The sequence below is a fragment of the Nyctereutes procyonoides genome, unplaced genomic scaffold (genome assembly GCF_905146905.1).
Source record: "Nyctereutes procyonoides isolate TBG_1078 unplaced genomic scaffold, NYPRO_anot_genome, whole genome shotgun sequence".
NCBI classification, from domain to species: Eukaryota; Metazoa; Chordata; class Mammalia; order Carnivora; family Canidae; genus Nyctereutes; species Nyctereutes procyonoides.
The window spans coordinates 29,291,513-29,314,479 of NW_026575052.1; the positions used below are offsets into that span (position 1 = coordinate 29,291,513).

The following is a 22,967-nucleotide window of genomic DNA, read 5'->3' on the forward strand; positions in this document are numbered from 1 at the left end:
CCACCCAGTGTCCCATCCCATCGGTTCTACAGCCGCATTGCCCTAAGTGGTGCCTCCCTGTTGTGCACTAAATGGCTGCATTCCCTCAAATTCATATGTCAAAGCTGTAACCCTAATGGTATTTTTGGGGGGAGGTTGGGAGATAATTAGGTTTAGATGAGGTCGGGAGGAGGGGGCCCCTGTGATGGGTTAGCGTCCTTATAAGAAGAGGAAGAGACTGGAACTCAATCTCCAGGCCGGTGAAGACCCAGGGAGAAGTCCGTGAGTTCGGAAGGGGCTTTCACCAAGAAATGAATGTGCTGGCGCCTCGGTCTTGGGCCTCCCCGCCCGGAGAACGGTGAGGAGGAGGTCTGTGGTTTGGGCCCTGCGTCGGCCTGATGGCTGACGCTGCCCGAGCTGACCCTGACGGCGTCCAGGGGCGAGAGGGGGCAGTGGGAGCCCCGGCTTGCGTCTAGGAGCACGCCACCTCCCAGACGGGCAGTCTCCTGGGTTTCCTGGACGCCCAGGCACTGAATTGAGGTCTTTTTTTTTTTTTTGAGGTCTTTTTTTCTTGACTGGCAGGAGCTACGTGTCGTCTTTTGGCTGGGGTCACTGAATAACGGAAATTGGAGTTGGGAATATTGAAACTCATTCTCTTTCATTCTGAAATTCTGAAGAATTTCAGCTGAAGTGCTTCAGCTCTGATTTCTTTTCTTTTTTTTTCTTTTCTTTTCTTTTCTTTTTTCTTTTCTTTTCTTTTTTCTTTTCTTTTCTTTCTTTCTTTCTTTTTTCTTTTTTTTTTTTTTGGCTCTCTAAGACTTACTTTCCTTAGTCCCTTCATCTCTGCCAGCCAGTTTCAAAATAGCATAAAGTAGAGGCAGTTTTTACTAGTCGACTTTCCTTTTCTGTTTAAGATTCAGGGCCGTGGATTTCTTTGATCAAAAGGAGCCACAAGCTCTTTTCACACTTCATGGAGACACAGACAATTTAACTTTGATTTGGGGAGTATTTGGCCCAGCTTAGTGACAGGTGGCAACTGTCATTAAGTCATTAAGATCAGGACACTTAATGACCAGCATAAACCAAGCCAGCAAGGTACAGGAGAGAAGGGAGGCTATGGTGATTCTCTACATCTCTCCAGCTGTGGCTCCCCAAATGACAAACAGCTCTAATAGAGAATAAAGGGAGAAGAGGGTTGATGGTTTCTACCCATTTGTTTTGCTTTCATTATCCTCGGATTATGTTTGCTCTTGAAAGCTACCTGATTGCACGGTCAGGCAGTCCTTGGCACGGGCTCTCTAGGCGTCCGAAGGTGTTTTTCTTCCATCTGTACATTCCGGCCTGCCCTCCACCCTCCTGCACTGGGAAGTTGTCTTTTTCAGGGTGGACAAATTGCCTTCTGCTTCTCTGATGCAGCTTCATGTAAACCTGCTCACTTACACTTTCTGTAGGCACTTGTTGGCAGTGATGCTCTATGTGCCCTCCTGCCCCCCCCCCCAGCTGCTGGAGTCTTTTTTTTTTTTAAAGATTTTATTTATTTATTCATGAGAAACACAGAGAGAGAGGCAGAGACCCAGGCAGAGGGAGAAGCAGGCTCCATGCAGGGAGCCCAACGTGGGACTCGATCCCAGGACCCTGGGGTCACGCCCTGGGCCAAAGGCGGCACCAAACCGCTGAGCCACCCGGGCCGCCCGGAGGAGTCTTTTCTAGGAAGCGCTGTCAAGTGGATTGTTAGCTTGTTCGGGTTAAGCATTAGGAGTTCAGGCCAGAGAGCCTATTTTCTTAATTACTTAAGTCCAATTTCTTTATTATTGCTATGAATGAGGGGATTTCAAACCGGTTCTCTGTCAGCAGCATTTTAAAAATTAGAGCCTGGTACTTTTGCGGGTATCTTTGCCGTCCAAGGCTGTTTACCATGAGCCCTCATTTCTCCATTTTCAAACTTGATCGACTTAACCTTTCCAGACTTTTCCTAGATGGTGGCCCAGGGCTCCGCAATGACTGGAATGATTAAACCGGTGGTTTAATCAATATTGACTACACTCAGCATCTCTACTTCAAGGAAAGCTAAATGTGAGTCTTGGCCACTGGGAGGAAGAAACAAGGCAGGACAGGCTGTTAGCCCTTTGCAGAGGCTATTCAGGTAGACGTTGTGTTAATCCAGTTTTGTTTGTGTTTATCCTGGAACCTCTGAGCCTTGGCTCTGCTTTCTCAAGATTGGGACACTTGCCTCCACCTCCCCTTCTGTTGCTTGGCAGGGAGAGGGCATGTGTCCCTGTGTCCCTCTTCTCCTTCAGCCCAGACATGGTGCCGGAGCCTGAGCCTGCCGACTATGGGGGCAGCGGGAGATGTGAGGTTGTGTTCTAGAGCCATCTGCACAAAGCGGGCCTCGGGAAGCTTCTTCCCCAGGGCAGAGAGTCGCCCCGAGCCATCCCCATCCGGGCAGTAGGCCCGCCCGCCCGCCCGGGCTGCGTCAGGAACCTCTGCCGGCAGCCCGGACTGCTGCTCGGGAAGTCTCCAGCCAAACCGAGTTCTTGTAAAAATAAATACTCATCAGCAAATATTTTGATTAGTTAAAAATGTTCTAAATGGCTAACCCCTGCTCCCCCGCTCCCCACCGGTGCGAGGGCAGAGAAGGGGCTCCGGGACGGGCGGCTCCATCGGGCCCTGCAGCCAGCCTGGGGGGATTTTGGGGGGGGGCTCAGAGGGGGGCTCTGGGGGGGTGCCTCTGGGGGGGAGCTCAGGCGGCCTGGCCCTTCTGGAGCCCGCACCCCGCCCTGCAGCCCTCGGTGAGCCCCGTGCCTGCCCGGGTCCCTGCGGCCAGCCTTGGTGGGGGTGGCTCGGGGGATCTGAGGGGGGGACACAGGCGGCCTGGCCCTCCCGGGGCCCAAACCCGCCCCGCAGCCCAGGCCACGGCTCCCCTGGGGCTCCAGCTCCGCTGCTGTTGGTCCACATTCTTGGCAGCACCGGGCACCTGGGGTGGGGGGCAGGCACCGACGTCCAGGCCCAGGTTCCTAGGCGTCCGCAGGCCAGGAGCTGCTGATGTCGCACAGGCCCCCGGTGCTGGGGAAAGGCACACCCGCGACCCCGTCTCCTGGTGGTGAGCAACCCCCGCTTCACGGGGTGCCTGGCTGTGTTGGGGCGGGTGAGGCCCGTGCCTCCCTCTCCGGCCTGCGTTCACAGGGGGCGAGCAAGGTAGGTGGCCCTTCCAGATGCTCTTCCCCTTAGGGGACCCCGGGAGGTGCAGGCGGGCCTGGGTGCCAGTGTGAGGCTGGAGCGCCTGCCCAGGGCTCCGGTTCCCTGCAGTCCGGGCGTGGGGGGCGGCTGAGGGCCCAGCTCCCGTCGTGGGGCTCCTGCCCCGGCCCGTTGTTCACGGTGCTTACGTGCTTACGCGGGCTTTTCCCAGGCACAGTGTCGCCGCCTGGGGCTGCCGGGAGGACACACTGGCCCTTCACATTCCTGCCATGTCATGTGCCGGGCGACGTCCAGGTCCCCCTCGGGGACCACCGCTGCCTGCGATCGGCCACCCACTGTCGCCTTGCTCCTCGCTCAGAGCAGGCTCAGGCCCCTGAGTCCCCCACTGAGCCATGGGCCGCGCTGGCGTCTGGGGTGTGGCGTCAGCGTGTGGAGGTGGCTCAGGCATGTCCTTCCTCCAGGGTGTTGGCAGGGCCTGTGGCAGCTTCCAGCCCGCTCGCCAGCCGGCCCCCGGGGCCCTGCCCATCGCCATACTGGCGTCAGCGAATCGTGTGAAGCTCCTAAGTGGCACCTGTCAAACTGTGATGGTGGCATTCATGTGGCAGGGCCGCCACGGGAAGGCTGGGCCTGGTCACCCCCCAGCGGGCCGTCACCTGCCAGCCCAGGGGGTGACGTGCTGACTCTGTCCGTTCCTTCTGTCCTTTCTTTCCAGCAGTGTGTTTCTTGGATGGAGGGGCACGTTCCTGAGGTAAAGAAAAGCTTTCAGAGCTGCAAAGCTTCCAGAAAAACAATCAGGAACCGGCTGGCAGCACAGTTTAGAGGTTTCAGCCTGGCCCTGCGGAGACGAGCTAGCACGGGCACGGGTGGTGCGCCCGCGGCAGGGAACCGCATTGAAACTAAGTCATAAATAAATGTGCTGAGGAAAAGGGAAGTCGTGGCACCCCCACCCCACCCCACCCCACCCCGACCCCCACCCAGCATTGCCTTGAGAAACCTGCTAAGGCAATAGAAGCTGCTGAGCTTGAAAAGAAAAGAAAAGAAAAAACCCCAAGAGGCCCAGACAGGCTCAAGCTCCGAGACCGCCTGAGAGTGCAGCAGGTCGTGCTGGGGACCCTCTGCCCTGGCTGCGGAGGACGCCTTGGGCTCCTTCCGGCTCTGGAACTGCGGGGTTTACTTGAGGCCCCGTGGGAGCCTCTGTGTTACTTGCAGGGCGGCCGGTGGCCTGATTTCTGGGGATCCTCTCTTCTTTTTCCCTGTTGGCACCTATACTCGATGTGGTCCGTATGGATCACATGGGTGGCCTCCCCCTCCAGGAATTCCTCCCCTGCCCCTTGTGCCTCGAGGCCTGTGGACCGTATCATTACAGGACCAAACACACGAACAGTGGATCCGAGTCAACCCGGAGGCGCAGGGACGGCCGTCCCCCCACCCCCACCCGAGGATCCGAGGATTGGGCGCCCAGGGCCCAGAGGCGCTCCGAGCCGTGCCTGCTTCACCCGCGGGGAGCTTCCAGGCCCTGCGTTCCTTACCGTCCTCACCTGGGGACATCCAGGACCAGCCACACCTTTTATGGACCCTGAGCTCCAAGAGGCCGCTTGCACGACCAAGTGGACAGGTTAAGCCCAGTGACACGGATGAAAGGTTAGCGCTCTTCCGGGGCCCACAGCGTCCCCTGCAAGTGTGGTTTCCTGTGTGCAGGCTGCAGTGACTGTGACCCGGCGTGAACCCATGTGCCCTCTCCTTTTCCCAGGTTAAAGATGAAGCTTTCTCATTTCCTGCCTTCCTACCTGTGCCCGTACTTCCTGGGGTCACAGGTCTCTTTTTCTGCTTGTTCTCGTGACCCGAGACTTTGATTCTTTTTTTAACCATCACTTTGCCCGGAACTATAGGATAGTTGTGTGTGTGTGTGTGTGTGTGTGTGTTTAAAAACATAGAAAAGAGGGCTCCTGGGTGGCTCAGTAGTTGAGCATCTGCCTTTGGCTCAGGGCGTGACCCCTCGGGATCAAGTCCCACGTCGAGCTCCCTGCATGGAGCCTGCTTCTCCCTCTGCCTGGGTCTCTGCTTCTCTCTCTCTCTCTCCTTGTGTCTGTCATGAATAAATAAATAAAATCTTTAAAAAAATAAAAACATAGAAAAAAGGGCACCTGGGTAGCTCACTGCTTGAGCATCTGCCTTTGGTTCAGGTTGTGACCCCGGGGTCCCAGGATCGAGTCCCACATTGAGCTCCCTGCATGGAGCCTGCTTCTCCCTCTGCCTGGGTCTCTGCCTGTCTGGGTCTCTCATGAATAAATAAATAAAATCTTAAAAAAAAAAACATAGAAAAGAAATACCCTAAAACATTAACAGTGGCGGTGGGATTATATTTTAAAAGCTTCTTTGTGTTTCTCTGCCTTTTCTCATACACCGTCCTCCCCTAATTTCGGTCCAAGAAGCATATGTTAGTTTTAGAGTCAGATGAAATACGTATTAAAGAGTGTTTTTCTGAAACGATGTTGGTTCTCTTGAGGGGAGCCCTAATTTCAATGTAGCATGGCCCGTGCTCAGGAAAGGTAACCCCAAGGCACAGTGTTACTGGCTTTTCCGGGTCCTGTGTTTGAAGCCCCGGGATTAGGCATGCCGAGGGCCTGCCTGTATTTCTTCGGGAAGGTGGAGGTGGGCCAGTGGGGGTGGGGAGACACACATAAAGCAGAAAAACAGCAAAATACAAATGTACACACACAAATAAGGCAGCATTACGTTTAAGAGGTGCTTTCTGGTATTTACGATGCTCTCTGGGACCCTGCAGAAAACAAGTACCTGGTGCCAGGGTCCAGAGGCCTCCGCAGGTGAGCCGAGGCCTGGGCTGAATCTGTGTTTACGTCTTCAACTGCGAGGGCTCTGGGTGAACACGGAGGAGTGGCGCAGCGTCTGGGAACTAGCAAGAAGCCCACGGGACACTGCGGACCTGAGAGGGACAGTGGGGACGCCTGTGGGCCCAGTGCGGAAGCCGCCTCCCACAGCTTCGCGGAGGTTGCCATTCTGGTAAAAACAAGCAGAGGAGCAAAGCAAAGGGAAATGGTGAGGAGAAGCCACACAGAGGTGTCGGCCAGGTGCGTCCCTGCCACTGGATGGCCACGACATCCCGGGAAAGCTGCTGCTGATTCTCTCTGGGCCTCAGCTTCACTCTTTCAAAATGCATCGGGCATCTGCTGATCTCAGGTCAAGTCTGAGGCAACCCCTGTCTCGGAGTGGGGAGGACTCATGCTCCATGGACATGCAGCTGTGGAGCTGCGAGGCAGGTTGTCCAGGTTACGCTGATGGGACTTTGCCTGAGACAAAGGCCCAAAGTGCTGCAGGAGTGGGTGAGGCAGCCAACCAGTCATGAGGCCCATCTTCACAGTCCCAACAACGGGAGGGAAGTGTGGCCCTCAGATGTGAGGCTGGAATTAAGAGGGAAGATGGAGTTGCTCTGATCATTTGTTTATGGGGAAGTTTGGAATTTTTTTCCCAGGAGACATCACATTGAACCCCGACACCTGCCAAGTACTACGTCGGGCAAGGGAATAACAGAGAGTAGACTCTAGGCTGTGCCAATAGTGAGTGTTCGTGGCTCCCACAGGGCCTGGCTTAGGAGACTAGTGTCTGCTGGTTGGTCTTTGGAAATCCCACTTTCACAGGAAAAGGCCAGGCTCCTGGAGGTTAGGAGACCAGCTGTGCCCTGAGCTATGCCCTGGTGAAGAGGGACAGGGCACCAGGCGGGGGTGTTGGATGGAGTGCTCGTCCCTCCTCCGTGGTCAGTGTTGACTCAGGGTTCTCTCCACACGTTGAAAACCTGACCATTATTATGTTGCCTATATTTCCTTTTGGTTCTTCCATAATATTCAGCTAAATCTTTTTTTGGAATGCCAGCCTGTCTTAGCTGCATGAAGGGACACTGAGGAAACGGGGTTTACTTGTGCCCGGGCTGAATTTCAGGGGAGGAGCAGGGTACTCTCGGGATCAGAGTGTGATAATTCCAGGAGAAGATGCAACTCTGGAAATGTCTCAGGTTTGGAGACACAGCTGGAAACGAAGAGCCACTAACACAGTTATTTCTAGGAGAAATCTCCTTCCGGAAAATCTCTGGATTTTTTGTGTTTAATAAGATAACACAGTACTCTTGTAAGCTGCCTTCCAGGGCTGAGATTCCACAACCAGTCTGCCCACACAACTCTTCGATGCCTTCTTGACTCATGGATTGATTCCAAATCCCTGGGACTGAGGCACAGTTTGGGGAAACTGGGAAGTGGTATTTTCTTCATCCCTTTCCCTTCATAGATATAAGGCAGTTCCAGGCAACCTGATCTTTGAAAACCTGGATATTTCCCTTAATTGTTATTTTCAAAACAACTATTCACTTTACAGAAGACTTTCCCACTAGGCTGCCACTATGGCAGAGACTGTTAATTGTCCCACGATACCTGCTTCCTCTGAAATTTGACTCTTCCTTTCCACCTTTACAGCCAAACCGAGTCTGGGTTCCAACCACCTCATGCTCAGGTCACTAGAGTAGATCCTAATGGTTTTCCAGTCCCAAATTCAGCCCAAGTGCCTGCCTGTCCACCACTAGATAAATCTTCCCTAAAGATCTTCGCTTCATCATTTCGAAAACTCCGCGGTTCCACTGAACCTGATGAAATTCCAAACAATGGACAGTACTGAGCCACACAAAGTGGAAGCTTCATATGGTCAACCTAATATTTAGGCTGATCTTCAAAGAACATCACTCCTTGTCCGCCCTTTTATTTGCAGCTGCAGTTCTGCCCAGCGATCTCTTTAGGCAGTGTGTTCAGATTCCTCAGTGTCTTCTTCATACCTCATCCTTTTTGCTGTGCATTTGCTGGTGTAGTTCGCCCTGCCTACTAAGGTTTTCCTCTTCTTGCCAACACCATCCTCCATGTCCTTCAAGACTCAGCTCTAACTTGACAGGATGAGCACTGGGTGTTATGCTATCTGTTGGCAAATCGAACTCCAATAAAAAATATACACAAAAAGGTCTCAGTTCTAGACTATCTTCCTTATTATGTTTCCTGTGAGCAATCACACTTTATGATGTAGTATGACTTCAGTAATAGGAAGATGAAATCAATACTTGTATTAGAAGCATGTTACTTTTCTGGATAATGTTTAAGATATTTACCTTTAATCATGCTCTGTTAGTATGAGAAGTTAACCTTTTTTTCCCCAAAATGATAAGAGCAAATTTTTCATGTCAAGCTAACAAATACCATTTTTAAAAAAGATTTTATTTATTTATTCATGAGAGACACACAGAGAGAGACTGAGAGGCAGAGACACAGGTAGAGGGAGAAGCAGGCTCCATGCAGGGAGCCCGACGTGGGACTCGATCCCAGGTCTCCAGGATCACACCCTGGGCTGAAGGCAGGCGCTAGACTGCTGAGCCGCCCAGGGATCCCCACAAATACCATTTATATGGCATCTTTCCCTTATGATAACTTGAATTTCTGTAGCGTTCTCTAACAATACAATTACCTTCTTTCCTAAATTATAAAAATCTTCAAGAGCTGATCGTGTCCTCTATCTTTGAAAGCAATTCCTAACTTGAAAAACGTTTTTCTGGTGATGGGTGCTTAATAAATGCTTTCTGGCTCGAAGAAGCCACTAAAACTGTTAGCTTTTCTAGCTAAAGAAAGGTCAAAATTTTCCATAGGATGGGAAATATGTGAATGGCACTAGCTTAAGTGATGCGACCATCCCCCCGGCCCCCAACACACAGAAGGGGCTCACTTGAATCATTTCTTCTCACTGGTTAAAGAGGTTTTAGGTCTGAAAAGCACCTCCTATTTTCTTCCTTCCCCTTAACTCGTCGAATTTCTTTCTTTCTTTTTTTTTTTTTTTCGAATTTCTTTCTTATTTGGAAACTCCCTTATTCAGAGTATATGTTGTAACTCTGGTCTTACATGTCTAGAATGTGAGTACTCAGAGGATGTTGATGCATGTTTGGTGAACGCATATGCGAATGATCAGCACGGAGGTCTATTTGAAGCGAGAGCAAAAGTCAAGGCTGAGAAGTAGGAGGTCTCACCACTAGGATGCTCAAAACTTCTGGCTCTAGCGGGATCGCAGGGTTGTCCAAGGTCCTCTCCAAGTGTTCTTTTCATGCTGCTCAAAAAGAAATGACTGGTTCTTAAGACGTGCAAGAGCTCCAGTTCAGATGCAGAGTTGCCTTGGTCTCGAGACCCTGGTGACCCCCTTTCCCAGTCCCATCACCTGCCTGTCCTCCTGATGCCCCACCGCAGGGCTCAGAACACAGACGGCCCCGAAGCTGGCAGGTTTGTTTCCTCGCTCATAAAATTTGATACAAGGGGCCGACAGGAAGGAAGGAGGAATTAGAAGCAGTCTCTACCTCGTGGGCTATTAATACTTAAGTATGTACCCTTTCTCCATAGCTAGAAGTAACTTCAGTGAGAATGGCTTCAGTGTGACTTCTCCAGCCTTCAGATTTTTCTAATCTGAAATATGAAACAGTGATATCTCCTTCCATGGCCTAAAGGCATGGTCTGTGATTCTGGAGATGACAAGGATTTGACCAGAGTGTGTACATGATTTAATGAGTAGAAAACACATCCTAAGGAATATTATTAGAGTTTATATGATGTGGTTTCATGTGGGAGAAAGGAATGAGGCGTACTTTTAGAATGGTGTTCAAATATTAAAAAAAAAATTGTTGACCAGCTGTTTTCAATTTCACCTGAAAAGAATGGGTGGGGGGGAAAGGAATGATTTTTAAGAAGCACCATGGGGAATGTAAAGCAGACTTTTCTGACACTACAGATCAGTGGTTCTCAAATTTTAGTGTGCACAGAACCCCCTGGGAGCTTGTTTAAAATGCAAGTTCCTGGCCTCTACACTTAGCAGTTCTGACTTGGTGGATCTGGGGTGGAGCCTGAGAATCTACATTTTTCACCAGTCCCTCCCAAAGTTGAATTGGGGCAAGTGGTCCTGAGATCATACTTTGAGAATGGGTGGGTTGGATGACTGAACCGAATGGATTTATAGGGGACTGACTGAGCTTTTTTTCTGGAACATCCCATAAAGACATTTTTGTTTTATTTGACTCCATTTAAACAGAGAAGAGATTATCATTTGTTTAGGGGGATGCACTAGGTTGAAAGTGTCCCTGCAAATTCATGTCCTTCCAAGTAGGCCAACACCTTGCGCTCAGACGTCTAGCCTTCAGAGCCAGAACCGTGAGGAAGAATGTCTGTTGTGCAAGCCCCCCAGTTTATCGTATTTTGTTAGAACAGCCGAGGCAGATTGCTACAACTGGTCCTCATAAAAAGAAGAGAAGAGGCCTAGGGACAAGGCCCTGGGACGGGTGATGGAGGCAGAGGTTGGGGTGATATAGCTGCCCAAGTGCCGCAAGCTAGGATCCCCCCGAGAGCCCTCAGAGACCAGGGCCCACCGACACTTTGGTCCTGAACTTCTAGCCTCCAGAACTGTGTGAAAATAAGTTCTGTTGTTTGAAGCCACACTACAGCAGCCCTAGGCAACTAATACAGGGGTTTAGATATAATCCCGCCATTAGGCAGAGAAGTAGGTGAGCTCTCAAGACAGGCATTTATTGTTCTGCAGGCTTACTTGCTCGTGTTTGGAGGGATATCAGTATTCAAATATTTGGAATTATCATGAACTAGACAGTAGTGTATTGGTGTTTTTTATTTTTATTTTTTTTTAGAAATTTAAGATCCTTTATTTTTTTTAAAGAATACAATTTATTTTTTTTAAGATTTATTTATTTATTTATTCATGGAGACACAGAGAGAGAGAGAGAGAGAGAGAGAGAGAGAGAGAGAGAGAGGCAGAGACACAGGCAGAAGGAGAAGCAGGCTCCCTGCAGGGAGCCCGATGTGGGACTCGATCCCAGGACCCCAGGGTCACGCTCTGAGCCAGAGGTAGACGCTCAACCGCTGAGCCACCCAGGCGTCCCTACCCCCAAACTTTCTAAACAGGAAATAAACTCATTTTGAGGTCGTGTTGTCAGCTGGAAGAGATTTGAAGTCACTTCCTCCTCTTAAAATTCTACAGGTTAACCTGAAGAATAAATCTGACTTTCCATTGATTTGAAGTGATGGTGAAATGTTGTAAAGGGGGTTTATCTCCTTGGATGAGACTTCAGTCCTTCAAACCTACTGGAAACACTCACGCAGGAAAACAAGCTTACTGCCTTGTAAGGTATGGAGCGAACCCCCTCATTTTTGGTAGTCGCTTTATAATTGTTAAATTATATGAATAGATTTCACTCCTCAGTGGTGAAATATCTTTATGTTTTATGGTTGGCACTTTATTGAACCTAATATTTGAAAAGCCATTGATTTGCTAGCATTTAATTTGCAAGCCTCTTCTCAGATAGGTGCTATATTATGGTGTAACATGATAGAGAAGGGGCAAAGAACTTGGAATGTTGCTGGCATATCCGTTCTTTCCGTTAATAAAACACTCAACTGAGTCATTTTCTCTGGCCACTTTTCCATTGTAAAAAACTTAAATCAAAGAACATGACTGCTTTTATTGGCAAAACAGTAGATAAATCAGGGATGTAAAAATGCAAGAAGGATTCTGTGTAAGCACGGTGCAGTCAGCTTGCTGGGTGAAAGGTTTTTTCTGTCAATGTTCCTCTGGAGACACTTAGGTTTAAGGAAATGTTTGCACTGCTCTAGAGAAAAAGTTGGCTGTGTGTTTTTCTTTTGTGTTTAGGCCACTCTGGAAGTAATTCCTTTGGGCACAATTATCTAACATATGGTGATTTAGAAAAAGCCCAAAGCAAAGGTCATTTGGATGTTTTAGACAGGAAAGAAGAAAATCCATCTTGGAGAATAAAATGAAGTCAGGAAGGGCTGAGGTACAACTTATGGTCAAAGGAACGTGAAAAGTAAAAGTGAGATAGATTTCAAGCAAAAAAAAATGCAAATCAAGTTTTTTGTTTTTCCTTTTCTTATCTTTCTTTTGCATGAGGACTGTGCGACGTGGAGATTAAAAAAAAAATGCCTCGATCAGAAACATTTGGTGCTGGACAAGGCACGGAAAAGATCAAGGCCAGCTTTGACCTGTGTGTGTGACCCGTGTGGTCACCCAGGCCCCACGCCTAGGAGGGCCCCACACTTGGTTTAATACTCTATTGTTCTCCTGAAAGTCTTCATCATTTCTGAACTCTAGATCCTATATTTTTACTTTAACCCAGGACCTGCAAATTAGATCCCCGGTGCTGCAAAATATGGTCTATTGCAAACTCCTTGTGTGTGTGTGTGTGTGTGTGTGTGTGTTTTTAGGTGACAAAATAAGGTCCAGAGATAATCAGTGACTTGCTTGGTGGAGCTGGGAATAGAACCAGCTCCTCTGCATCCAAACTGCAAAGAGAATTCATATCCAAGGAGTCTAAACACAGAGAAATGCTTTTCACTTTCACATTGAAAAGAAACTTCTTCTTGTTTTATCAACGAGCCAAAAAATAGAAAAGAAAAGAAAAGAAAAAAAAGAAAAGAAAAGAAAAGAAAAAACAAACAAACTAATCCGAAAGGAAGAAGGTTTTGGGCATGCTTGGGACACAAGTAAGGAAGACCTCACATTGATTTTTAAACCCATTTCTAAAAGCAACATTGGCTGCCGTATTCGTTTTCTCCCCCCCCCCCTCCCCCCCCCGGCGTCAGCCCTCGGATCTTCTGACATCACGTACTCTTGCTGTTTTCTGACCCAGAGAGCCAGGCTTGTGTCCAGGCGGAGGATCCAGTGGCCAAATCCCCCCTTGTGCTGTGGCGGACGGGCTGCTCTGCTCTGTGCACCTTCGCCCTTGGTGCCGTCCTGGCGAACATGGATTCAGTTTAACAAGCGCCTTTTTCTTCTTGCATGATGAGGAAGAGGATGAGACCAGTCCAGCACCAGCCAGGCAGCCAACAGCACTGCAGGTCAGAACTGAGCACATGCTGTATTGGGCCGTTTTCTCTTTATTCTTTTTTTTTTTTTCTAAGATTTTATTTATTTTTTCACGAGAGACACAGAGAGAGGCAGAGACCCAGGCAGAGGGAGAAGCAGGCTCCTTGCAGGGAGCCCGACGCGGAACTCAATCCCAGGACCCGGGGTCACCGCCTGGGCTGAAGGCAGCCACTCAACCGCTGAGCCCCCCGGGCATCCCAGTATTGGACCACTCCTGAGGCTTCCAAAAAGGTACCAAACTCCGAGAAAAGCAGCTCTTGGAGCATCTCATTAAGTTGGGAAACGTCCTCTGGAATTGTGATGTTCTATCTTTAGGCTGACACAGTGATCAGAATTTATATTTCCAGTGGGTTCTGGATGAAGAGAACTATCTTTTTTATTTTATTTATTTATTTGAGAGAGAGAGAGCAAGAGAGAGAGAGAGAGAGAGCATCACTGGGGGGCAGAGGGGCGGAGGGAGAAGCAGACTCCCCACTGAGCAGGGAGCCCAATGTGGGGCTCAGTCCCAGGACCCCGGGATCATGACCTGAGCCGAAGGTGGACACCTCACTGACGGAGCCACCCAGGTGCCCCAATGAAAAGAATGATCTTAAAGAGTTAGTTTTTAACTTTCTTATAAGATTGGAGCAAAAGAGAGGCTTTTAGCCACCCCCTCCCACCCAACTCCCCACGGCTTTGTGATGATGAATAACATCTACGGAAATAAAGAGTTAATCCACGACTCTGCCCAAAGGCTGTCACCTGAAGTTGTCTTGGGCCCGGATGGGCAAAGGAATTCTCGAAATGTATTTTTTTCCTCCATGAGAAACAACCTACTTCCACCTCCGTTGATGTAAATCAGAGATAAATGCACAGGCTGGCATCTGTCTCCCGATCTTGGGGTTGGAGGACCTCCTCGTCCTGCGCTCACAATTCAGAGAAGAGGAAACTGAGGTCCAGGGAGGTTGCGGGTTACCTGAGGTCACTCGGCCATTTGCAAGCAGAAATGGGCCCCTGACCCCCAGGGCAGGCGTCTTTCTCAGGGTGCGCCTGTCGGGTCGGGGAGGTTCTGGGGGAGGAGGTGGGTCTCTCCGGTGACCCTGAGACATTGAAGCACTAACTCCTAGTCCTTGGGGGCCCAAGGTGCACACCTCGGGGCTGTGTGTCCCCCCGCGCCCCAGCCCCATGCCATGACCACCTCGCAGACAGCACAGGGGGCAGGAAGGAAGAGAGCTGATGGCTGGGGCACCTGGGAGCCAGGGCACCTGAGGGTCAGGGGGCACTGAGAGCCGGGGCACCTAAGGGCCAGGGGGCAACCAAGAGCCGGGGCACCTGAAAGCCGGGAGGTACCTGTGAGCTGGGGGGCACCTGGGAGCCGGGGCATCTGAGAGCCAGGACACTGAGAGCCAGGACACCCAAGAGCCGGGCACCCAAGAGCCAGGGGACCCCAGAGCCAGGGCACCCCAGAGCCGGGGGACCCCAGAGCCGGAACAATAACAGGCGGCCCACTGCCCCCGAAGCGTCCTGCCCCCTTGCCGCAGTCCTTCCATGAGCCCTGAAGCCGCGAGCCCCCCACGCTTGGACGCCACACACAGGCCAGGCTGTAGTGACTCCTCAGCAGGGGCCGCCGTCTAGAGCGCCGTCAGCTCTGCAGGGACGCATGGCGGTGGCTCCCTGGGCCCCGAGACCCGGGGAAGTACGGCCGTGTCACCAACGTGGGAGCGCCCGTAATTGCTGTTTTGCCCAGGCCTGGCCTTGCCGGGGTTGGCGTGGAAGTGAAGTGGGCGCGGACTGGGAAGGTTCTGCGGCCTCCTGCCCCGGCAGGCTCGCAGGTGCCTCCGCTTTTGAAGCAGCTCCAACGTGACCGAGGAGTCCACACCAGGGTGGCCAGGGTGCCTTCTGTCCCTCTGGTCGTACGACTTCCCCACCTACACGGAGAGAGCAATGGAGCACAGTCATGTGCGTCCGGGTACCGCGGCTCACGCTCCAGGCCGCTGTCCTCGCCGGAGAGCACCAGCCCGCCAGCTCCACGCTCCTCGCTCCTTGGGGACTTGGCTTCGTGTGGAAGAGTGAACCGCCTTGGGGCGCCGGTGGCTCTCGGGCCGAGGTCAGGCCTCGGGGTCCTGGGTGGCGCCCGGCTCCGCGCTCAGCAGGCTCCCCGGAGGCTGGCCCTGTCCCTCGCCTCCCGCCCCTCTGGCCACCTGCGGCCATTGTCTCCCTCTCCCTAGAACAAATAAACACATCTTTCAAAAATTAACAAAAGTAAACCACCTTAAAAAAAAAAAGAAAGAAAGCAACCTCCCCCCCCCCCATGCACCACTCCTCACTCTGCCTCTTTAGGAGGGAGGCAATCAGGCTGAGAGGACACCTGATCTGCGACCCGCGTCCCCGCCCTGCGCGCTGGCCTCTCCTGGGCCCTTGACGCGGCTCCCGCGGGATGCTCGCGATGCTCCCAGTTTTCCTTCTCCCTTCTGACATCCTGTTTGGCTTCTGACCATCCTCCTTGTTCCTGACTGTTAGCCTGTTTTTCTCATTCACGCCTAGTGTACTGATGCCCCAAATCCCTTCAAATCCGCAGCTATAAAAATGCCTCAATTCTTCCTTCTCTGAATCCAAATGCTCACTAATTTCGGTGGATTTAAGCCCAGGATAAGGTGAGCACAGCATTGTATCTTTAATTAGGCACTTTTCAAATCTCCTGTGGTATGTAGAGTTTGGATTACTAAATTATGCTGAAAGCATTTCATGGGCCGGGTTTGGGGGGAGGTGGTGCGTGTGAAGATTAAGAAGTCGTGGTTTCTAAATCGCTTTAAAAGTCTAGAATGCAAGGTGTTTTGCAGATGTATGCTGATGCCCTATGAACAGACGAGGCCTTAGACCACTGAAAAATCTCCGTTTTGAGAACATGTCTCGTCCGACTGCGCCGGCGAGGATGTGCGTGCTGCGGTAGCCCCGGACCCTGACAGGACAGGCTGCTGCGACCCAGCCCGCCACCCTGCCATCCATCAACCTTGTTGGGTAGTCATCACGTGTCAGGGACCCTGCTAGGCCCTACAGGTTAAAAAAAAATCTCCTTCAAGGGGTTCTCCCCAGGACGCGCATACGTGTGCGGGGCGAAGGCTGGGCAGTGACAGGCACCTATAGCAGCAGGTGCCGTGTGACGGGGAAGCAGGTGTGGGGAAGGCAGAGAGGAGGGCAAGGTCGCAGCTCCATGGAGGTTCAGTGAGGCACCGGGAGGGAGGTGACATCTGGGTGAGACTTGAAGGGGAACTGTTGGGTTTTGTTTAATCCATTTTTAAATTTTAGACTCCACTTAAAGACACAGAAGGTCCTCAAAACAGCACACAGTGCCCTCGCTTCTTTCTCCCTTGCTTTCACCGTCCCCGGCAGCACAGTTGTGGATGACCGGACCGACACGGGCACGCTGCCCTCTCCGTGCGCCCCCCGGGATGTCCCCAGCTTTCCGCTACGTCCTCCTTCCGTCTCAGGCCACATCCGGGGGAACCACCGTTGCCTTGAGTCGTCGTGACTCTTCAGTCGCCTCTGGCCCGAGTCGGTTCCTCGGTCTTCACTCGTCTCCCGCCTGGGAGCCCGGAGTGTGCTGGCCATACAGCCCGGCCCCTGGTCCCGGCCTGACCGATGTCCTTCCCGTGGTTAGAACAGAGCTACGAGTTCTGGGGAGGAGTGTCCCACGGGCGCCCCGTCCCCCCGCCCCGGGCACCTGCGGGAGGTCTTGGGGTGTGTCAGCCAAGCAGGAGCATTTTCATGGGGGAAATTGCTCCATAGGTGAAAGGAGGCCGCATGGGTGAGGTGTGGGTGTGCACGGTGTGGGGTCCGCGTGGTTGGAGGCGGGCGCCCGCCAGGGAGGAGCGGGATGAGCGGGCGGTAGGGCACTTCCACGTCATGAGGCGTTCCGTGGAACCTGACGGTGTCCAAGCTTGGCGCCTGGTGGTTAGGGTGATGGGGGAGAGCCTAGCTCCCACGAAGGGCGGGGAAGCGGAGGCCCAGGGGATGAAGAGGATGGCCGGAGGTTGAACCGACGGGTGGCCGAGCCAGGGCTTGGCTGCGGTGCTCGGCTCCCACCCCAGGGCCTGCGCTCCTAACCGTGCTCCCTGCCCCTGGGGGAGGCCCAGGAACACCCAGCGGGCGCCTGGAGCACTGCCTGGGAGTCCCGTGAACCTGGTGGACCCCCACGCTCCGTCCCAATGCCCCACCTAAGCCTGTGCTTAACAAACCCGACAAAGCAAAAGTCAACGCTTAATTCCAAAGAGACTAAAGCTCTTCCATGAAGGTCTGGGGACGTTTTCTTCTGTGCTGCTCCTCCCCCAGTGCCGGCCCCACACACGTCCCTAAGGGAAGCGCACCCTGTGGTCCCCAGGGCCGGGCTGCGCCGGGCAGTCCCTCCTAGCAGGTGCTCCTGAGCGTGCCCCACGCCCCGCGCCCCGCGGGTGATGGAGCAAGTACGAGGGCAGCTGCTCAACTGACAGGTAGAGACGGAGGAGAGAACGTGGAAGAGCAGAGAAAGTCCCTCTCCTTCCTCAGTGAACTCTGGGACTGGCCCTTCACGAGGTCAGAAAGGAGCCACAGTTGGCTACTCGGGAGGTACCCTTAGACTTGACATTTTGGGATTTGATGTTTTGTTCATTCCACAAACACGTTATGTGCCCCCCCCCAAGTCTGGGTCTGCACGGCAGCAAGAGCGGAAGATGAGCAGAGTCAGCAGGGTTCCTTGCTTCTAAGAAGCGAGCGGAGAGGCAACAGCATCTACACAGCGTGGAAGAGGGGCGGCATCACTCATCTGGCCAGGGGCACGCCCGAGTGCCCGTGCATGGAGGGTGTCGGGAGCCACGGGCGTGCAGCGGACAGGTCCTGCCCAGGCCTCCAGCCAGGGCCGCCCACCGCCCCCGAGTGGGGGCACAGGCTCGGGGGGAGCCCCCTAGCATCCGGCCTTCTGCAGCGCATCCTCCAGGCAGGCCGGCCCTGGGCTCTTCAGGGTTTTGCCTGACTTCCCACTCTTGCAACTTGATCTTGGAAGTATGTAGCCGTATGCCTAATCCCTTAAAATGTGTTGAAAGCATAACAGCATTTGGTCTGTGATCGGCAACAGATTCCCTTGAAACTAATTTTTATGCAGCTCAAGACTGAGTGGAAACATCCCACTGTACTTAATGCAGTGTTCCTATAAAACTGCAGGGATTTTTCTTTTTTTTTTTCTTTTTTTTTTTTTTGAGAAAAGAAGATTATCTGTTGATCTTTGATAGTCACTTGTTCACAGAGCTCTGTCAATATACTGTGTCACATGGCTCCCTTATAGTTTCCAAAGCCATTAAATACTAAAGAAAACAGGATTTTTCCAGCTCTGATCTCATTATGTGTACAAATTCCAAGAGCAGCCTCCCAGAAAATAAAAGTTTTTATACAACGGAGTGGATGTGTTCATGAAAGATATATTGTTTATTTTCTTGGCACGGAGCTAACTCTAAAATAAGATTACTTAATTGAAGAAAACATTTCCTGACATGCTGAGAAGCAACATTTGAACCAAATCTCCTCTCTCTTAGATTAAGTCTAGGGTGGATGTGTTCTAGGCTATTTAATCCATGTGAATCTCAAACAAAATCATTTTAACTACTGAGGCATTTAGTTGGTAAGGCAAAATGTAACTCAATACTATAGGCAACAACTTGTAATCAATTATGATTTTTAGTTGGGAAAGATCCTGCAGTTTGTTATTACAGTAGTGGCTTATTTATTTATTTATTGGCACAAAAAATCTTAAATCTGGAAACGTTCAATTCACTTTTTCATCACACTTGGCTGCTCCTGGCTTTGGTTTGCAGGATAACTTAGCTCATTTTTAGTGGTTCCTTTATTCTATTTTTAGGACTTGGGGATCAGCATCACAGTATATAATATTATCTAGTACTATATATTAAATATTTTAGTATATATAGCACATATAGTATTGTGTGTTTTTTTTTTAGATTTTATTTATTTATTCATGAGAGACACAGAGAGAGAGGCAGAGACAGAGGCAGAGGGAGAAGTAGGAGCCCAACGTGGGACTTGATCCCAAATCCTGGGATCACGCCTTGAGCCAAAGGCAGGGGGCCCAACCGCTGAGCCACCCAGGTGTCCCACTATTATATGTTGTTGTCATTTGTGGTGTACATATATATATATTAATATTATCTATTATATGTAGTAATATTTACATAATTAAAACTAGTCTATGTACTGTGGTAGAAGAAGTCAGTTGTCCATCAAAAGACCTTTGCTCTTTCTTTCTGGGTGCATGAGCACTTGAATAGAAGAGATTTCCGAGTCTTCCTTGGAGTTGGGTAAGGCCACGTGATGAGGTTCTCATTTACAGACCGTGAACAAAAACGACGGGTGCCATCTCCAGGGCCAAGGTCTTATATGCTGGGTGGACCTCCTCTGTACCCCCTTGACCTTCTCTGCTCACTGGAATTTGGCTGTGGAGCCAGCTTTGACCTGGTGGGGGAAGACAGTGCCCTGGGATGATGGAACAGTACGAGGGGAGCTTGGGTCCCTGGACATTCGTGTGAAGCACAGCTGGGCTGCCCACTGGGCTGCTCACCTCTGAGCGGTTACATATAAGGCAAGTAAAGTCCCCTCTTCTTTATGCTGCTGCCGTATCAGTCCGGGTTCAATCGGAGAAGCAAAGGCACAAGAAGATATATGTATGGTAAGGGATTTATCACAGGGATTTGATCTTAAGCAATTGTGGGAGCTGGTTAAGCCATTTCTGTAAAGGCCATCTTTGTGATCGACGCTGGAAAGCCAAGTCCAGAGCAGACGGTAGAGAAGGCAAGGGGAGCGCGAATCAGGGTAGAGTAGGATAAGGCGGAGGTAATGCTGTTCAGAATGGCACGACAGTGGGGACGTTATTCTGAAAGTCTGTGGTTCAAATGTTGGAGAGGATGCGGAGAAAAGGGAACCCTCTTACACTGTTGGTGGGAATGTGAACTGGTGCAGCCACTGTGGAAAACTGTGTGGAGGTTCCTCAAAGAGTTAAAAATAGACCTGCCCTATGACCCAGCAATTGCACTGCTGGGGATCTACCCCAAAGATACAGATGCAGTGAAACGCTGGGACACCTGCACCCCGATGTTTCTAGCAGCAATGTCCACAATAGCCAAACTGTGGAAGGAGCCTCTGTGTCCATTGAAAGATGAATGGATAAAGAAGATGTGGTATGTGTATACAATGGAATATTACTCAGCCATTAGAAATGACAAATACCCACCATTTGCTTCAACGTGGATGGAACTGGAGGGTATTATGCTGAGGGAAGTAAGTTAATCGGAGAAGGACAAACATTATATGTTCTCATTCATTTGGGGGATATAAATAATAGTGAAAGGGAATATAAGGGAAGGGAGAAGAAATGTGTGGGAAATATCAGAAAAGGAGACAGAAGATGTAGACTCCTAACTCTGGGAAACGAACTAGGGGTGGTGGAAGGGGAGGAGGGCGGGGGGTGGGGGTGAATGGGTGATGGGCACTGAGGAGGGCACTTGACAGGATGAGCACTGGGTGTTATTCTGTATGTTGGCAAATTGAACACCCATAAAAAATACATTTATTATTAAAAAAAAAAAAGAGCATGCTGGAAAAAAAAAAAGAAAGTCCGTGGATAGTGGTTGAGATAGAAACATCACAGGCAAGGAGAGTCGGCATCTGGTGAGAACACAGTGCTGCTCCTTCCATTGTAGAAACAGCCCAACGTAATCAACTGGTCATGAGGCAGCTGGCTGAATCCCCTGGGGAATTTGGGGCACACTAGGACCATCGGAAGTTTGGGCACGCATCGGACGTCGGTGTTGCTGAGCCCACACATAACCATCCTTCCTGCTGTGGCCATCTTACTCTTGAGCCCATTGGGCACTACCAAGCGTGAGTAGAGAACGATGCTGATCAACATCCACAGAATGGGTCGTCCTCTCCACCGGAGGCCGCCTTTCTGTGAGCATTCGTGTAAGGTACAAACATCTCACGTGCTCTACCTAATTCAGAAAAGTCTATCCACAGACTCCTTCCTTGGGAATATCCTTGTCGCCAGTTTTCCAGTCATGTTCCTTTCAAGTCCCTCATCATCCTGCCAAACCATTAGCCATAGCGCATGAATCATTGTGATTCATACGTGTGGCCACTCCCCTTCCAGCGGTAGCAGGTGGTATGAACTGACCTACTGACCTTAGAGACCTACCTTCAGCTACTTCCAAAGGACTCTACTACGTTTCTGGGAAACTTGTAGCAAAGAATAGCTTCCAACCTACCTTTGGCTCATAAACATTAATCCCCAAATACCGTAGCTCTTACACGTGCGCTATAACACAAAGTCTTAAACAGGGTGGGCAGGCACCCCATCAATCATTGTGCAGTGAACGGGTAGCCCTGGCACTTGCCCATGCAACTGCTGAGCCTTAGAAAGCAGCCAAATGCAGAACAAGGCTATGCATCTGCTTAGCAGCTGAGAGTGCATGACACGCAAATGCTTGCAGCCAGCACGTCTGTACTGATTGACTACTGTGTACCTGGGTACTATTCCACAATAAATCTTTTTATACCCATTGTTGAGCTGGGTCAATTTTAAGGACACATGATAGCAATTATATAATACTACATTTCTTTCTTCCCCAGGTTAAGCACATGTGTGTATCTGGGCTTGGAGTTGTAACTGCTGCCTCAGACGTGCTCAAAGGAGAAGAAGGGACTTGATGGGTTCCTGGTAATCACACACCCAGGCTGCTGAAGCAGCATGCTCTTAAGCTGTGGCAGGTTATGGCCCAGATCTGATGCGGGTCTTGTTCAACACCCTCGAACTTTCCTTGGTGTTTGACACATGACAGAGATTTATGAACAATCATTGACACCGTGAACACGTTGGTCACCGGGACCCTGTCAGATGCTAGGAACCTTCTGAGATGCCGCAAGGAGCCCAACTGTGGGAGCAGAGGGAGCGCAGCATTGCAGACCAGCGCTGGGCCGGGGCGGTTGTAGGCCAGCTTTAGCTTTGTCTCTGCCTCGCTACGTGACCAGGGGTGAGTCTTGGTTTCTGGAGTTCGAGAGTCAGAGGGCAGCCTTGAGAAGTCTTTCATGCTCTTTGAACGGCACGGTGTACTGAAGAATCCGTATTTGGATACCTTTTGGGACATGGTGTGCTAGTTACCCCTCCTTCCTATTACTTCTGTGCATTTTTACGACTGGGCATGGTTAGGGGCCCGGTTCTAGATGTTTCCACCTGGGCTCCTGGCCTGCTTCCCGACCCGGTCCGTGCTGTCTTACTACTGGATCCAATATAAGAACTTCTTGTGATCTTCCTACTATGTGTTTTTAAAAATTCCTTTCTGGGGGTATAACCCCACAGCACTGCTGTTAACACTCAATAAAACTTTTCTTTTTTCCTGGTAGCTGTTAAGCTTCAACATCAGATTATAGTGCACAGCAGCAGAATATTTTGCACACGCCTTCCTTGCTAGGCATGAGGGAGTCCCCCTAACTCATCAGCTTTGGGCAGAGTGCAGACCTAGCTCACTTTCATCATCACCGGGGGAGAAACGGTGCTCAAGCAAACCTTCTGGTACTTCAGAAACAGCCCTGGCCCTTAGAAACATTTGAGTGCCTCCCAGACACGGGCGCCTGAGTGGCTCAGTGGGCTGAGCACCCGAGTCTTGGTTTAGGCTCAGGTCACGCTCTCACAGCAGGGGGATCAAGCCCCTATTCGGGCTCCGTGCTCAGTGAGGGGCCTGCTTCAGATCCTCTCTCCCTCTCCATCCTGCTCTGGCGCTTGAGCACTTTCTTTCTCAAATAAATTTTTT

The 22,967-nt window shown here is 51.0% G+C and overlaps 1 protein-coding gene across 1 annotated transcript in view; it reads left to right on the forward strand.

The window, feature by feature from the left end:
- FOXD1 (forkhead box D1) overlaps positions 1-11,303 on the forward strand; it is a 37,760-nt gene extending 26,457 nt beyond the window's left edge. The window contains exon 2 of the mRNA XM_055332180.1: positions 11,242-11,303. The gene's annotated coding sequence lies outside the window, so the exon portion shown is untranslated. The remainder of the gene's footprint in view (positions 1-11,241) is intronic.
- The last annotated feature ends 11,664 nt before the right edge of the window (positions 11,304-22,967 follow it).